At 48.5% G+C, this 17,494-nt stretch overlaps 1 protein-coding gene across 1 annotated transcript in view; it reads right to left on the bottom strand.

Moving 5' to 3' along the window:
* TDRD7 (tudor domain containing 7) overlaps positions 1-17,494 on the bottom strand; it is a 227,262-nt gene that overhangs the window by 98,881 nt on the left and 110,887 nt on the right. The gene's annotated exons all lie outside the window — the stretch shown is intronic.

The raw sequence follows: 17,494 nt of genomic DNA, 5'->3' as shown, positions 1-17,494 counted from the left end.
TTTCAGCAACAGACTTGACTGAAAAGAACACCACATGAGTGTAACCACCAATAGCTGCAGATACAGTACGCACTGGCACGGGCGCCCAGCATCCTCTACGGACTAAGAGAAAAGGATTTACCGGTAGGTATTAAAACACTACTTTCTCATACGTCCTAGAGGATGCTGGGGTCTCCGAAAGGACCATACGGTTTATACCAAAGCTCCAGACCAGGCGGGAGTGCGCGGACGACTCTGCAGCACCGATTGAGCAAACATGAGGTCCTCATCAGCCAGGGTATCAAACTTGTAGAACTTAGCAAAAGTGTTTGAACCCGACCAAGTAGCTGCTCGGCAAAGTTAAACCGCCGAGACTCCTCGGGCATCCGCCCAAGAAGAGCCCACCTTCCTGGTAGAATGGGCCTTCACCGACTTCGGTAACGGCAATCCAGCCGTAGAATGAGCATGCCGAATCGTATCACAGATCCAGCGTGTAACAGTCTGCTTAGAAGCAGGAACCCCAATTTGGTTGGGAGCATACAGGATAAACAGAGCCTCTGTTTCCCCAATCTGAGCCGTTCTGGCGATATAAATATTCTCTGACTACATCAAGAAACTTCGAATCAGCCAAAGCTTCAGTGGCCACAGGCACCACAATAGGTTGGTTCATGTGAAACGCAGAAACCACTTTCGGCAGAAATTGTTGCAGAGTTCTCAATTCCGCTCTATCCACATGGAAGATCAAATAGGGCTCTTGTGAGACAAAGCCGCTAATTCCGACACCCACCTTGCGGACGCCAAGGCCAACAGCATGACCACTTTCCAAGTGAGAAATTTTAACTCAACCTTTCGTAAAAGGTTCCAACCAGTGTGACATAAAAAACTGCAACACCACGTTAAGGTCCATTGGTGCCACTGGGGCACAAATGGAGGTCGGATGTGCAGCACCCCTTTCACGAAAGTCTGAACTTCTTGAAGGGTGGCCAATTCTTTTTGAAAGAAAATTGATAAAGCCGAAATCTGCACTTTGATGGAACCCAATTTCAGGCCTGCATCCACACCTGCTTGCAAAAAATGGAGAAAACGACCCAGCTGAAATTCTTCCATAGGAGCCTTCTTGGATTCACACCAAGACACATACTCCCTCCAAATACGGTGGTAAAGCTTCGCCGTTACTCCTTTCCTAGCCTGAAGCAATGTGGGAATGACTTAACCGGAAATACCCTTTCGGGCTAGGATATGGCGTTCAACAGCCATGCCGTCAAACGCAGCCACGGTAAGTCTTGATATCTGGATACCAAGCCCTCCTTGGCTAGACCGGAACAATGAAGATCGCCTGAACCGTTGTTCTTCTTATGTTTATCACCTTTGGAAAGAGTGAAAGTGGAGGGAACACATAGACCGACAAACACCCACGGTGTCAGGAGGGCGTACACTGCTATTGCTTGAGTGTCCCTTAACCTGGAACAATATCCCTGAAGTTTCTTGTTGAGGCGAGACGCCATCATGTCTAATTGAGGAATTCCCAAAAGACTTGTCACTTCTGTGAAAACTTCTTGATGAAGACCCCACTCTCCCGGATGGAGATCGTGTCTGCTGAGGAAGTCTATTTCTCCGTTGTCTACACCCGGAACGAAGACCGCTAATAGAGCGTTTACATGCCTTTTCGCCCAGCGGAAAACTTGTGTGGCTTCTGCCATTGCCGCTTTGCTCCTCGTTCCGCCCTAGCGGCTTACTTATGCCACTGCTGTTAAGTCGTCCGACAGAATTAAGACGGGCAGATCGTGAAGATGATGTTCCGTTGTAAATAGCTCTTAATTCAAGAATGCTTATTGCAGATAAGCTACCCAGCTTGACCTTTTCCCCTGGAAAATCTTCGCCTGGAAAGACTGCTCCCCAGCCTCGGAGACTTGTATCCATGGACACCAGGATCTAATCCTGGATCCCGAACCTTCGTCCCTCTAGGAGGTGCGAACTGTGAAGCCACCACAGGAGAGATATCCTGGTCCTGGAAAAATAAGATTTTAAACCTACCGGTAAATCTTTTTCTCCTAGTCCGTAGAGGATGCTGGGGACTCCGTAAGGACCATGGGGTATAGACGGGCTCCGCAGGAGACATGGGTACTATAAATAACTTTAGAATGGGTGTGCACTGGCTCCTCCCTCTATGCCTCTCCTCCAGACCTCAGTTAGAGAACTGTGCCCAGAGGAGACTGACAGTACGAGGAAAGGATTTTTGGTAATCCAAGGGCAAGATTCATACCAGCCCACACCTTCCACACGGTATAACATGGAATATACGCAACCAGTTAACAGTATGCAACAAACAGTATCAGGCAAAGACTGATTTCAACTGTAACATAACCCTTATGTAAGCAACAACTATATACAAGCCTTGCAGAAAATAGTCCGCACTGGGACGGGTGCCCAGCATCCTCTACGGACTAGGAGAAAAAGATTTACCGGTAGGTTTAAAATCTTATTTTCTCTTATGTCCTAGAGGATGCTGGGGACTCCGTAAGGACCATGGGGTTTATACCAAAGCTCCAGACCGGGCGGGAGAGTGCGGATGACACTGCAGCACCGACTGAGCAAACGCAAGGTCCTCATCAGCCAGGGTATCAAACTTATATAACTTTGCAAAAGTGTTTGAACCCGACCAGGTAGCTGCTCGGCAAAGCTGTAAAGCCGAGACGCCTCGGGCAGCCGCCCAAGAAGAGCCCACCTTCCTAGTGGAATGGGCCTTTACAGAATTTGGTAACGGCAATCCTGCCATAGAATGAGCCTGCTGAATCGTGTTACAGATCCAGCGAGCAATAGTCTGCTTCGAAGCAGGAGCGCCAACTTTGTTGGATGCATACAGGACAAACAGTGCTTCTGTTTTCCTAACCCGAGCTGTCCTGGCTACATAGATTTTTAAGGCCCTGACTACATCCAGGGACTTGGAGTCCTCCAAGTCACCCGTAGCCACAGGCACCACAATAGGTTGGTTCATATGAAATTATGAAACCACCTTGGGCAAAAATTGAGGACGAGTCCTCAACTCTGCTCTATCCACATGGAAAATCAAATAGGGGCTCTTGTGAGACAAGGCCGCCAATTCGGACACCCGCCTCGCAGATGCCAAGGCCAACAACATGACCACCTTCCAAGTGAGAAATTTTTATTCAACCGTCTGAAGCGGTTCAAACCAGTGAGATTTTAGGAACCGTAATACCACGTTAATGTCCCATGGTGCCACTGGGGGCACAAAAGGAGGCTGGATGTGCAGCACTCCCTTTACAAAAGTCTGCACTTCTGGGAGAGAAGCCAATTCCTTCTGAAAGAATATAGATGGAGCCGAAATTTGTACCTTAATGGAGCCTAACTTCAGGCCCATATCCACTCCTGTCTGTAGAAAGTGGAGAAAACGGCCCAGATGGAAATCCTCCGTAGGAGCATTCTTGGCTTCACACCAAGAAACATACTTCCTCCAGATACGGTGATAATGTTTCGCCGTCACCTCCTTCCTAGCCTTTATCAGCGTAGGGATGACTTCTTCTGGAATACCTTTCCCAGATAGGATTCGGTGTTCAACCGCCATGCCGTCAAACGTAACCGCGGTAAGTCTTGGAACACGCAGGGCCCCTGCTGTAAAAGGTCCTCCCTGAGAGGAAGAGGTCACGGATCTTCTGTGAGCATTTCCTGAAGATCTGAGTACCAGGACCAACGAGGCCAATCTGGAACAATGAGTATTGTCTGCACTCTTTTTCGTCTTATGATTCTCAACATTTTTGAGACGAGAGGAAGAGGAGGGAACACATAGACCAACTGAAACACCCATGGTGTCCCCAGGGTGTCCACCGCTACTGCCTGAGGGTCCCTTGACCTGCCACAATACCTCCGAAGCTTCTTGTTGAGGCATGACACCATCATGTTTATTTGAGGAATTCCCCAAAGACTTGTTATCTCTGCAAAAACTTCTTGATGAAGTCCCCACTCTCCTGGATGGAGATTGTGCCTGCTGAGGAAGTCTGCTTCCCAGTTGTCCACTCCCGGAATGAAGACTGCGGACAGAGCGCTTACGTGATTTTCCGCCCAGCGAAGAATCCTGGTGGCTTCCGCCATTGCCACTCTGCTCCTTGTCCCGCCTTGGCGGTTAACATGAGCCACGGCTGTGACGTTGTCTGATTGAATCAGAACCGGAAGGTCGCAAAGAAGATTCTCCGCTTGTCGTAGGCCATTGTATATGGCCCTTAATTCCAGTATGTTGATGTGTAGACAAGCCTCCTGGCTTGACCATAGTCCCTGAAAATTTCTTCCTTGTGCGACTGCTCCCCATCCTCGGAGGCTCGCGTCCGTGGTCACCAGAACCCAGTCCTGAATGCCGAACCTGCGAACCTCTAGAAGGTGAGCACTCTGCAGCCACCACAGGAGAGACACCCTGGGCCTGGGGGACAGGCTTATTTTTTGATGTATTTGTAGATGGGACCCGGACCACTTGTCCAGAAGGTCCCACTGAAATGCCCTCGCATGAAACCTGCCGAATGGAATGGCTTCGTAGGCTGCCACCACTTTCCCCAGAACTCGAGTGCATTGATGAACAGACACTCTTTTTGGTTTTAGCAGGTCTCTGACCATGTTCTGGAGGTCCTGGGCTTTTTACATTGGGAGAAAATCCCTCTTCTGTTCCGTGTCCAGAATCATGCCTAGGAATGATAGTCGAGTCGTCTGAATCAATTGTGACTTTGGCAGATTTAGAATCCAACCGTGCTGTTGTAGCACTCTCAGGGAGAGCGATACGCTTTTCAGCAATTGATCTCTCGATCTCGCTTTTATCAGGAGATCGTCCAAGTACGGGATAATTGTGACACCCTGCTTGCGCAGGAGCACCATCATTTCCGCCATCACCTTGGTGAAAATCCTTGGGGCCGTGGAAAGCCCAAACGGCAACGTCTGAAACTGGTAATGACAGTCCTGTACAGCGAATCTCAGGTACTCCTGATAAGGAGGATATATGGGAACATGAAGGTATGCATCCTTTATGTCTAGTGACACCATAAAATCCCCCCCTTCCAGACTGGAGATCACTGCCCGGAGCGATTCCATCTTGAATTTGAACTTTTTCAAGTACCGGTTTAGGGATTTTAGATTTAAAATGGGTCTGACCGAGCCATCCGGCTTCGGGACCACAAACAGCGTTGAATAGTACCCTTTCCCCTGTTGGACTAGGGGAACCTTGATAATCACAGGCTGTTGACACAGCTTTTGAATTGCAGCTAACACTACTGCTCTCTCTGGGGGAGAAGCTGGCAAGGCCGACTTGAAAAATCGGCGAGGGGGCACCTCTTCGAATTCCAGTTTGTAGCCTTGGGATACAATTTCCATCACCCAAGGATCCACGTTTGACAGAACCCAGACCTGGCTGAAGAGTCGAAGACGTGCCCCCACCGGTGCGGACTCCCTCAGTGGAGCCCCAGCGTCATGCGGTGGATTTAGTAGAAGCCGGGGAGGACTTCTGTTCCTGGGAACTAGCCGAAGCAGGCATTCTTTTCCCTCTACCCTTACCTCTGGCGAGGAAGGAGGAGCCCCGACCTCTTCTGGACTTATGCGACCGAAAGGACTGCATCTGATATTGTGGAGTTTTCTTTTGCTGTGGGGGAACAAAAGGCAAAAAAGTAGATTTACCCGCGGTAGCTGTGGAAACCAGGTCCGCGAGACCTTCCCCAAATAAAACTTCACCCTTGTAAGGTAAAACCTCCATATGCTTCTTTGAGTCGGCATCACCCGTTCATTGGCGGGTCCACAGGGCTCGCCTAGCAGAAATCGCCATGGCGTTGGCTCTCGAACCTAGCAGCCCAACGTCTCTTTGAGCGTCTCTCATATATAAGACTGCGTCTTTAATGTGACCTAAGGTCAATAAAATGGTATCCCTATCTAGGGTATCAAAGTCAGCTGACAAGGTATCTGTCCAAGCTGCAACTGCGCTACATACCCATGCCGATGCTATTGCCGGTCTGAGTAAAGCACCCCTATGCGTATAAATAGATTTTAAGGTAGTTTCCTGTCTGCGATCAGCAGGATCCTTAAGGGCTGCCGTGTCTGGAGACGGTAGCGCCACCTTCTTGGACAAGCGCGTTAAAGCCTTGTCCACCCTGGGCGAGGATTCCGACCGTAACCTGTCCTGTGCAGGGAAAGGATACACCATAAGAATCCTCTTGGGAATCTGCAGTTTTTTGTCTGGAGTTTCCCAAGATTTTTCAAATAACTCGTTCAGCTCATGAGATGGGGGAAAGGTTACCTCAGGTTTCTTTTCCTTATACATGCGCACCCTCGTGTCAGGGACAGAGGGGTCATCAGTGATATGCAAAACATCTTTTATTGCAATAATCATATAATTAATACTTTTGGCCACCCTTGGGTGTAACCTTGCATCATCGTAGTCGACACTGGAGTCAGAATCCGTGTCGGTATCAGTGTCTGCTATTTGGGATAGAGTACGTTTTTGAGACCCTGAAGGGCCTTGTGACACAGTCAAAGCCATGGATTGACTCCCTGCTTTTTCCCTGGACTCTGCTTTGTCCATCCTCTTATGTAATAAGGTCACATTTGCATTCAAAACATTCCACATGTCCAACCAATCACACCACAATGATCTGCTCCACCTCCTCCTTAGATGAGCCTTCCGCTTCAGACATGTCGACACACTCGTACCGACACCCCCACACACACAGGGATATATTTATATGGAGACAGTTGCCCAATAAGGCCCTTTGGAGAGACAGAGAGAGAGTATGCCAGCACACACCCAGCGCCAACTGACACTGGAAACAAATTCCCAGATAATATAGCGCTTTTATATATAATTATCTGTATAATCCACTCACTGCACCTTACAAATGCCCCCCCCCCCCCCCCTCTTTTCTGCCCTATGTCACAGTGTTCAGCAGGGGAGAGTCCGGGGAGACAGCTTCTCTGCAGTGCTCTGTGGAGAAAATGGCACTTGTTAGAGCTGTGGAATCAAGCTCCGCCCCCTCCAGCAGCAGCCTTCGGTCCCACTCAATTTTAATACTGGCGGGGGATTTTTATATCTACTGCCTCCACAGCCTATATATATGTATTTGCCAGTCCTAGAGGTTTATATTGCTGCCCAGGGCGCGCCCCCCCCCCCCCCCCCCCCTGCGCCCTGCACCCATCAGTGCCTGCAGTGTGTGTTGTGTGTGGGAGCAATGGCGCAGGGAAGATCTGAAATCTTCTGCCGCATTTGAAGTCTTCTTTCTTCTTATACTCACCCGGCTTCTGTCTTCCGGCTCTGTGAGGAAGACGGCGGCACGGCTCTGGGACGAACGGCAAGGGGAGACCTGTGTTCCGACTCCCTCTGGAGCTAATGGTGTCCAGTAGCCTAAGAAGCAGAGCCTATCAGTTAAGTAGGTCTGCTTCTCTCTCCTCAGTCCCACGATGCAGGGAGCCTGTTGCCAGCAGTGCTCCCTGAAAATAAAAAACCTAACAAAATTCTTTTTTCAGAGAAACTCAGGAGAGCTCCCTGTAATGCACCCAGTCTCCTCTGGGCACAGGAACTAACTAAGGTCTGGAGGAGGGGCATAGAGGGAGGAGCCAGTGCACACCCATTCTAAAGTTCTTTATAGTGCCCATGTCTCCTGCGGAGCCAGTCTATACCCCATGGTCCTTACGGAGTCCCCAGCATCCTCTAGGACGTAAGAGAAATAGGATTATTTTCCGGTGTATGTGCAGGTGAGACCCGGACCACATGTCCAACCGGTCCCGCAAAAACCACTCTGGCATTTGACCTGCTCACCGAATGACCTCGTAGGCCGCAACCATCTTCTTCACCAACGGAACGTATTGATGGGTTTACACTGTTGCAAATCTGATCCGACTCTGGATCCTCAGATCTCAGTCCACAGGAAAAAACAAACTCTCAACAGTTCAGTATCTAATCTTATTCCCAACTCCGACATCTGCATCGTCGGGATCAACAGCGATTCTCTGTGTTGAAGACTGTCAGAGAGAAACAACGATTTGTACCACTTGTTTCTTAACCTCGCCGTAGTTAGAGCGTCCCAGTACAGAATAATAATGGCTCTTACTATTGAAGGAAAACCATCATACTGCCATCATCCCGGTGAAATGGCAATGAAAATCCTGAATAGCAAACCCAGGTAAGCTTAATACGGATGAAGCCGCATTTAAACCCTCTTTCTTCTTTTAGAGGTTGGAGCTCCCTGCCCTGAGAGATTCCATCTTGTAGTTCAACTTCTTAAGTAGAAATCTTTTTGGGATTGTTCTGACCGAGCTGTCCGGGCTCAGAAGCACAAAAAAACTTGAATAACATTTTGTTTTTTTGTGACAGGGACAGCAGGACAATGTCCTGATCCTGACCCAACTCTTGTATGGCGTTGCATACTACCTCCCCGTCCAGAGGAGAATCGGTAAGCTCTATTTGAAAAATCAGTGAGGGGACTCGTCTGGAAACTCCAGTATGTCCCCCTTTGGACTCTATTCTTAACTCACCGGTCCAAGTCCATTCCAGGACTGACTGAACAGTATTAGACGAGTTCCCACCGGTGTGGGATCCAGCAAGATAGACCCAGTGACATGCGGTGGATGTGGTAGAAACAGAAGACGAAATCTGCTTCTGCGAACTTGAAAAGGCCGCAGACCTCTTACCTTTTCACCTTCCTCTACCTGCAAAGAAGTGGGAAAAAAACGGTATCCAACCGGTCAAAATGACTGCATCCTACAAAAAATGCGTCACCAACCGTTGTGAGGGACATAGCTCAAGAAGGTAGACTTACCAGTGATATCTGCCGAGATCAACTTAACAAAGCCATCCCGAAACCAGGTTACACCTTCCTAGGGAAGATACTCCAGTATTCCTCGGAGCCAGCCTCAGCATTCCATTGGTGAATCCACAATGCCCTCCTAGTCGAGAGGGCAATGGAAGTGGCCCGCGAACCCAAGGGGCCTATACCTCTTGTAGTCGCACGGCAGCATGCTGTAATGTTCTAGATAAGACCCAACTTAAGGAATATCCCCTCTCTCCCCAAGGTAATTATATCGGATGCCAAGGTAACCGACCATTTCTTAATACAAGCACTCCCCCATGCGTATGTAATGTTAATATCATCAAAACATATAATTAAGGGGGGCGTGGCCTGGACGTTGCTCTGCATAGACGTGCGGATTCAGAGCTCCAGCAAAATCTAGCTAAACCCCCTAAATTACTACCAGCCCCTGCAGCCAACACCACTCTATATAGCTCTGTCCACGGCTGTGGACAGCATACTGTGCTGGGGGACCCTGGCGAGTGGCTCCAGCTACCATATTCCGCCTGAGGCCTGTGTCCCGTCTTGCAGCCGGGACCTTGATTTGGGAGCCTCTCCGGGCACGAGCTCCGGGACCGGAGCGCGGCTGTTCCGGGGCCCGTAGCGGCCCCCCCTCTCCTCTGCGACCACCCAGTCAACAGCCCCTACCTGCTCAGGACCTTTGGGCACAGTTGAGAGGCGACAACCCGGCTGAAGGTGCGGAGACCTGCCCCTCTGGCGCGGCGACGGGACCCGGCGGCTCTCTCCCTCCCACTGCTGTGGGTGGCCCGGACGGAGTGAAGATCGCGGCGACGTCTGCCCGCCACGAGCCGCTACTGTAAAGTAACTGCCTCTCCCTGCACTGCAGCCCGCGAGGGGCTACTGGCGGGGGCCGGATCCGTGGGCGGCGGCCATCTTGAAATACGGGTCACAGTGCATGCGTCCCCCACAGTGAGGGTGAGCCTGGGGAATCCTGCACATTGCACAGGGGACCTGGTACTGGATTGCTGCAGTGATTGGGAGGCTGGAGCTTTGATGTGTGCGGTGTCCCAGCTCCCCCCCCCTCTCTCCATTTACTGCTGCCTCTCACTCCCTGGAGATTATAAAGTGGAGGCGGATCCGGGCTACTGACACCTCTTCTTCTATGGGTCATATTGGATCTGTGTGCACCGCTGTCCTGATGCTACCCTGTAGATTTTGGACCCCCACTTCTGTATAAAGTGCCACTGCTCAGCATTACCTTCTCCTGCAGGAGACATAGCAAGCAACACTTGCATATACCTTGTTTGATTGAAGGACTTGGAGCTCCCTCCTGTGGCGACTTCTTGTATTACACCCTTCCCTCAGAATCTCATGCTATAACAAGGAGATTACAGAGCCCTCTCCCATTGCTGGCTCTGCTCTTCTGTAGACGGGGATCACTCAGCACTACGGCACGGTGGCGGCTGCCCTCCCATGCTGGAATTGTTCCCCGTTCTTTACTCTGGATAGACAAGGTCAGGCATTCTGCAACAATGTCGCTCTACTCTTCACAACATGGTGACTGAACTTTAAACTACAATGACCTGACCAGGCCACGCTGAGGGGAACACGCGATATGTCGCCTATATGATGATATTCAGCTCGACGATAATTTCTTCTGACTACGCTTAACACCGTGCCTCATGCCGAGAAGACGCTCCTCCAAGAAATTGTCAAATACTCCAGCCACTTCATCCCAAGCCAAGGCTTTTCGTACACTATTCCGGCCACCAATGCCCGACTTTGCTCCGTCTACTCCTTCATCGCCCTCCTTACTCTCCAGTGCCATGGAAGATAATGCGGCGACGGGACCCCCTGCTCTCCCTCCACCATCTACTCCTATTGTGGAATCCTCAGACTTATCTACCATTCTCTCTAAACTGCGGTCTCTTCCCACCCGCCAAGACCTGCAGCAGGAGCTCCAGTCCATGGAACAACGGATACAGGACTCCATTCAGGCCCGTATTTCTTCCATTCAGTCTGATGTCACCCATGTCGCAGACAGAGTGGTAACGTTATAAGGTTGCTCTGAGAGGACGGATTCTAAAATATCTGATCTCCACGATCTCATCTCTCACCAATCACGATCTCTGATAACCATGGGCTGCAGACTCGATGACATTGATAACAGAGGGCGCAGAAATAACCTGCGAATACGGAGACTGCCTGAAGACGTCACACCCCAGAATGCTGAACCTGCTCTGACCAAAATATTTAATGAACTTTTGGGGGCGGACTCAGACTACCAGATGGTGTTTGACAGGGCGCATCGAGCCTTACGCCCTAGAGGGGCCCCAATGGAAAGACCACACGACGTTATCTGCAGACTCCACTACTTTCAGGAAAAGGAGATTCTTGAAGCGGCCAGACGTGTGCCGGACATTGCTTTTGATGGCCATAGGATACAAATTTTTCCGGACCTCTCGTGGTCTACCCTGCAGCAGAGGCGTGTTCTCCGCCCCCTTACGGATGAACTCAAAAACCGTAACATCAAATTTCGCTGGGGATTCCCCTTATCTATTCAAGCGACCTACGAAGGAACCCTCTTTGTTTTACAGGAATACGAAGGTGTTAAAGAGTTTTGTTCGGCCCTAGACATCCCTGCCCCGAGTCTCCCTAACTGGCTGGACCCATTGGAACGGTCACTATCACCTCCACCTCGGGCGGAACAGTGGCAGAAAATCCGTAATTCTAGGAGGCGATGGCGAGCTGACACAGTCGGGGAATCTGAAACCGTTACGACTGCAGCAGCTGCCGCTGATAACACGGGATGACAACTGCGAGCTGAACTTCAAGCTACACTCTCCATGGACATGGGATTATTTGTCATACTTAAGGTGTTTTTGCTGGTATCCGTTCACATGGTCGACCATGTTATGGTCGACATCGACATGGTCGACACATGAAAAGTAGACACATGAAAAGGTCGACATGAGTTTTTTAACTTTTTTTTTCTTTTGGGGAACTTTTCCATACTTTACGATCCACATGGACTATGATTGGAACGGTAAAGTGTGCCGAGCGAAGCGGGAGCGGAGCGAAGGCACCATGCCCGAAGCATGTCGAGCGAAGTGAGCCATGCGAGGGGACGCGGTGCACTAATTGGGGTTCTCAGTCACTTTACGCAAAAAACGACACCCAAAAAAGTAAAAAACTCATGTCGACCTTTCATGTGTCGACCATTTTCATGTGTCGACCATGTCAATGTCGACCAATAGTGGTCGACCTAATGACTGTCGACCATAACATGGTCGACCATTCATACCGGAACCGTTTTTGCTATGTTCTTTCTTTTTGATGTGTCATTCCACTGATGGTTAATTAGCTCGCTGTCTGCGATTGTTTAGGTTATTGTTTAGGTCACAGGTTCTCAAACTCGGTCCTCAGGACCCCACACGGTGCATGTTTTGCAGGTCTCCTCACAGAATCAAAAGTAACAATTAGCTCCACCTGTTGACCTTTTAAAATGCGTCAGTGAGTAATTAATACACCTGTGCACTTACTCGGTTACCTGCAAAACATGCACTGTGTGGGGTCCTGAGGACCGAGTTTGAGAACCACTGGTTTAGGTTATGGTTTGCCTCTCAAGGCTGCTTAATTAATGCCACTTCCTGCCAGGTCATGTTTTTCAATTTTCAGGTTATGTCACTCCTATACTAGATCATTACTACGTGTCAGGCCTTTTTGTCTTTAGTTTTCAGCTCACTACTTGATCTCGTAGTCTTCTGACTCAGTTTTCTTCTTTCTTCGAGCTTCTTTGTCTGCTGGTTAATTTTGTTTAAATTTCAATGCTGTTACACGGCGATGTATCCCGGTTCCCCTCTGACCCCCCTTGCTCTGCTATATATTTGTAGATCATGGGCCATTTATGGTTTCCCATGACTAATGATGCAGAGTATTGCTGCTGTACTAACAGCTGTTTTGTTTGTCTTTTATTGTCTACGTTACTTCCCCCTTTCTTTCCTCTCGTGATTTCCTTCCCCCCTCCCCCTATAGGATGAGGTATTATGGGTGGTTACTCTCTCAACAAGGTATAATGGGTGATACAGTGTTGCGGCGGCGTTGGGATTCCCTGGTAATGTGTCAATATGGCTAACTTGAAGTTAGTATAATTTAATGTGAAAGGCCTTAACGTCCCCGAGAAGAGGTCCTGGCTTCTACACTCCCTACATATCGATAAAGCGGACGTGGTGTTCCCCCAGGAGACACACTTTAAAAGAGGTGCCTCTCCGAAGCTACACTCACGTCATTTCCCGCAGGGATATTATAATAATTTCTCAGGAGCTAAGGCCAAGGGAGTTGCAATTTTATTTGCCAAACATGTTAGATTGAGTGATGTATCGGAGGTTCCTATTGGGGACGGGAGGGGCCTACTGGTGAAAGCTACTATTAGTGGCCAAACTTTTACATTTGTAAACCTTTATCTCCCTAATCAGGGTCAGATCCGTTTTCTGAGGGAGGCTTTAGAGTTGGTTGAGCAAACTTTGGAAGGGGTGTTGGTGGTAGGTGGGGACCTTAACTGGGCATTGGAGCATCCCCTAGATACCTCAACTGGTGCACCCAGGTCTTCTTCAACCGATAATAAATGCTTTAAATCAATTCTACATGACTTCCAACTAATAGACACCTGGCGCCTGCTCCACCCCAAAGATAGAGACTACTCGTTTTACTCTTACCCACACAATTGTTATACCCGTATTGATTATCTCTATGTAGATCACAAATCTCTTGACTCTCTTGTAGATGCCACAATAGGACAAATAGTTGGCTCTGACCACGGCCCCATTACTCTTACCCTGTCTTTACACCACCCTCCCCCGCGCCAATGGCGATGGCGCTTTAATGAACGATTTCTCAGAGACCCAGACTGTCGGGCCCAAATAGAAAGTGCTATTGACGATTACATTGCTCTTAATATGACTGACGAGGTCTCCCCAGTGACGGTGTGGGAAGCCCATAAATGCGTGATTAGGGGTAAATGCATCCAACTGGGTTCCCACCTCAAGAAACAAAAAAATGAATGCCGGGAAGCCCTACTTGCTAAAATTAAAAGACTGGAACTCACACATAAATCTACACTAACTTCCGATGTATTAGCAGAGCTGCAAGAGGCTCGGGCATCCCTAAATAGTTTACTGAATGAAGGCACCCGCAGGGTGTTTCGCTGCTGCCGACATAAATTCCATAGGTGGGGTAACAAACCTGGAAAGCTTCTGGCTCGTGCTCTCCGGGCCCAAAGATCACTAACTTATCTTAAGGAGATTATGGATTCCTCTGGTGTGCCTCATGCTTCTGACGGTAAGATGGCTGAGATCTTTCATACTTACTATACTGATCTCTATAATTTGACATCACGGCGCTCCTGGTGTGAACAGTCAGCGCATGAAAAGGCAGTAGAGGACTTTCTAGAAGAGATTGAATTCCCGTCACTCTCCCCAGCTATAATTTCAGCCCTTGAAGACCCTTTTACAAACGATGAACTCATGTCCGCCCTGAAGTCCTCCCCGTCTGGTAAAAGTCCGGGCCCTGATGGCTTCCCCATATCTTAGTATAAAATGTTTCAAGATAAACTTCTCCCTCTGTTGCTCCGTGCCTGCAACTCGGTCTCTCCACAGGCCCCCTTTTCGAATCAGTCCTTGGGAGCACACATCACGGTCATTCCTAAAGACGGTAAGGACCCATCATTGCCATCTAGTTACAGGCCAATCTCCCTTCTTAACGTAGATGTTAAATTATATGCCAAACTCCTAGCGAACCGCCTATGTCTGTTACTGCCGGCAGTGATACACTCGGACCAGGTTGGCTTTGTTCGAGGTAGAGGGTGATTGACCTGATAAGCCATGCAGACTCAGCTAAGACCCCAATGATGCTTCTCTCCATAGACGCTGAGAAAGCCTTTGACCCCATAGATTGGGTTTTTATGGAAATGACACTGCGACGACTGGGCCTGGGAGAGGTGTTCTTGCAAAAAATCTTGGCGCTATACCGTGCTTCCTCGGCGCAGGTGCGGGTGAACGGAATACTTTCCGACCCAATAACCATTTCTAATGGGACTAGACAGGGATGCCCGTTATCGCCATTGATATTTGTTGTCTGCATGGAGGCCCTGGCTAGGGCCATCCGGCAGAACCCTGATATCACTAGATTCAAAGTGGGTGAGAGTGAACATAGGCTTGCATTGTTTGCAGATGACCTCCTGGCGGTCATTACAAACCCTGCTGTGTCACTACCTAACCTTGTGAAAGAATTTTCACGCTTTGGGGCTTTGTCTAATTTTAAGATTAATTATACTAAATCGATGGCTCTTAAGGTCTACCTCCCAACTGAATTAGTCTCGTCCCTGAGGACTGTGTTTCCCTTCACCTGGCACCCCAACACACATTAAATATTTAGGCATTCTGATCCCCTCCTCCCTTTCTACTACAGTCACTTTAAATCATCTCCCTTTATTGCGGAAGCTGCGTAAGGAAATGACGCAGTGGCTCCTGCAGAAATTTTCCAGGTTAGGCCGTATGAGCATTGTGAAAATGAATATCCTACCGAGGTTGTTGTATCTTTTCCAGACTATTCCCTTGAAGCTACCCCATCAGTTTCTGGTAGACACACACAAGGCAATTAGCCGATTTGTTTGGGGTGGCAGGAAACCCAGGTTTAAATATTGCTACGTATTTTATAGGAAGGCCCAGGGGGGCCAACAATTGCCCATGATTTCGACATATTATCAGGCCACAATTTTGAATAGGCTCCTAGATAGGTCACGACCTGGTACCAGCTCTAAACAGTGGGTTGACTTGGAGAGACGGTCCTCAGGTCTACAATTACAGGCAGTACCCTGGCTTAGGACCATTGGCCACTCCTCCCACTCGACGGTTGGACCCACTTTGGCTCTATGGAGAGCACTACGCTATAAATTGGGTCTTTCTTTGTCAAATTCCCTGCTTCTCCCGCTTCTTGACAACCCATTGTTTGGGCCGGGTATTGGAGGAGGTGCGGCCGCCAGATGGAAACGGGCAGGCTTGACTAGGATATCACATTTGCTCTCGGGGGAAAGGTTAAATCCTTTGACGAACTTAGGGAGGGCACTGATATTCCTGCGACTGACTTCTGGTTCTTTCTCCAGACTCGTCACTTTACTTTGTCGCACAGGACACCTGCTGCATTAACAGGAGACATCACACCTTTTGAAGCAATTGTGTTCCCAACCCTCTGAACCCACCCATGTTATATCAGGTATATATAAGATATTACTACATGGTCTTTTCACAGGTAACCCCGCTTTCTGTGCGAAATGGGATGCTGATCTTGTACCTCGGGGGATACATGTTAATTGGAAAAAACACTGTGAAGTTATGTCCCGTTGCTCTACAAGTTTGGAGGTTATAGAAACACAGTATAAATTGCTTACTAGGTGGTACCGATGTCCCTCCCTGCTACATAAGTTCTTTCCTTCAGTGTCCCCCCTCTGTTGGAGATGTGGAAGGGAACGAGGTACCCTTATTCATATATGGTGGGACTGCCCTATGATTGCTACGTTTTGGGGCAAGGTTATTCGAATTTCCTCCGAAATCCTGGGGTTTCAGGCTCCTACTGAGCCTGACTTCTGGTTACTCTCCCACATTGCAATACCACTAGCAAAATATAAACACTCCCTTCTCAAACAGATCCCACTAGACTCACCATGATATTGCTTTCCTGTGTAGACCACTTAATTGTATGGAAACCACACTTGTACTTAGATATGATCGATAAGCCCACTCGTTCCCCTTCCCTGATTCTGCCCCTTTTCCCCCTTCTACCCTTTGTCCTGTCTTCTTTTTATCAATATAAGTTGTGATTCCACTGTACTTTGTTGTACTTTCTTTTTGGTTTCTTTTTTTTTTTTTTTTTTTTTACACACACTGCGTATGTTATTTCTGATCCTCTGATGTATGATGTAAAACGGAATATTTCCTTGTTGGATCAATTATATCTATTGTGTTTTTTTTTGCTTTTCTCTCCTCTCCTATTTTTTCTTTATCTTATTTTTATTTTCTTTCTGTGTTTTTGATGTTCTATGATATATTGGTCTGTCGACCCATGTGTTTAAACGATATCGTACTATTTGTAACATCTCTATTTTTGAAAACCCAAAATAATAAGAATTTACTTACCGATAATTCTATTTCTCGTAGTCCGTAGTGGATGCTGGGGACTCCGTCAGGACCATGGGGTTTAGCGGCTCCGCAGGAGACAGGGCACAATAATAAAAGCTTTAGGATCAGGTGGTGTGCACTGGCTCCTCCCCCTATGACCCTCCTCCAAGCCTCAGTTAGGATACTGTGCCCGGACGAGCGTGCATAATAAGGAAGGATATTGAATCCCGGGTAAGACTCATACCAGCCACACCAATCACACCGTACAACCTGTGATCTGAACCCAGTTAACAGTATGATAACAACGAAGGAGCCTCTGAAAAGATGGCTCACAACAAGAATAACCCGATTTTTGTAACAATAACTATGTACAAGTATTGCAGACAATCCGCACTTGGGATGGGCGCCCAGCATCCACTACGGACTACGAGAAATAGAATTATCGGTAAGTAAATTCTTATTTTCTCTAACGTCCTAAGTGGATGCTGGGGACTCCGTCAGGACCATGGGGATTATACCAAAGCTCCCAAACAGGCGGGAGAGTGCGGATGACTCTGC

This window comes from Pseudophryne corroboree, chromosome 1, assembly GCF_028390025.1.
Source record: "Pseudophryne corroboree isolate aPseCor3 chromosome 1, aPseCor3.hap2, whole genome shotgun sequence".
Classification (NCBI taxonomy): domain Eukaryota; kingdom Metazoa; phylum Chordata; class Amphibia; order Anura; family Myobatrachidae; genus Pseudophryne; species Pseudophryne corroboree.
The sequence above is the reverse complement of the archived record's forward strand: the minus strand, read 5'-3'. Positions and strand labels throughout refer to the sequence as shown.